General features: G+C 38.9%; 1 pseudogene; it reads right to left on the reverse strand.

Annotated features, from left to right (window-relative positions):
- Nucleotides 1-95: 95 nt before the first annotated feature.
- Nucleotides 96-512, reverse strand: LOC105461044 (annotated as a pseudogene).
- Between the last annotated feature and the right edge of the window lie 501 nt (nt 513-1,013).

Below are 1,013 nucleotides of genomic sequence, written 5' to 3' on the forward strand. Positions count from 1 at the left end.
GTTCCATTATCTCCAGCTGATTGCTGTTTAATTGAACGGAAAGTACCAATGTTAGTTTGAAGTTACGGCAGATCCAGCAACAACTTCCAACTTACAAAAGTGTCGCAAGATGGAAGGGCGTATTTCCTTCCTCGTCGACCACATGCAATGAAGCATCGGCGTTCAGAAGGAGAGTGCAAACTTCGCGGTGACCTTTCTCCGCGGCCATATGCAAAGCACTATGTTTGTTGTTATTGACGGCATTGACGTCCGCGCCTCGCGATAACAGTAGTTCCGTTATCTTCGGCTGATTGCTGTTTAATCAAACGAGAAAGTACCGATGTTAGTTTGACGTTGTGAAAAATCCAGCAACAACTTTCAACTTACTAGAGTGTTGCAACATGGAGGGGCGTATTTCCTTTCTCGTTGACCACATTCAATGAAGCACCATCGTCTAGAAGGAGGATGCAATCCTCGTGCTGACCTTTTTTTGCGGCCATAAGCAAAGCTCTGTCTGCTTTTATTGACGACATTGACGGCTGCGCTTCGCAATAACAGTATAGATCCGTTCTTTCCGGCTGATTGTTGTTTAATCAAACGAGAAAGTACCGATGTTATTTTGACGTTACGGTAGATATCTAGCAACAGATATCTTCCAACTTATAAGAGTGTCGCAAAATGGAGGGGCGTATTTCCTTTCTCGATTATATCCCAGCTAGCAAGCTCACGTGATAATGACGTGATTATAAAGTGATTTTGATGACAATGACGTGAAGTAACATAAATAGTACGTTATTTTGACGTCACCTAGAATACCAAAAGTTGACGTCACTGATATGACGTCATCTAAATGTTACATTGACGTCATATTACATGACATTATTATAATTCTTATTCTAATTAATATGACATCAATAAAATAAATGACGTCTTATCAACGACCTTAATTTCGTGTTATCCTTGTATTTATTGTTTTTTTAATTAATATAATATCTAATTACACTATTTATAAGTAAGTAGGTATTACCTACTTA

The sequence above is a fragment of the Wasmannia auropunctata genome, unplaced genomic scaffold (assembly GCF_000956235.1).
Source record: "Wasmannia auropunctata unplaced genomic scaffold, wasmannia.A_1.0 LD310307.1, whole genome shotgun sequence".
NCBI classification, from domain to species: domain Eukaryota; kingdom Metazoa; phylum Arthropoda; class Insecta; order Hymenoptera; family Formicidae; genus Wasmannia; species Wasmannia auropunctata.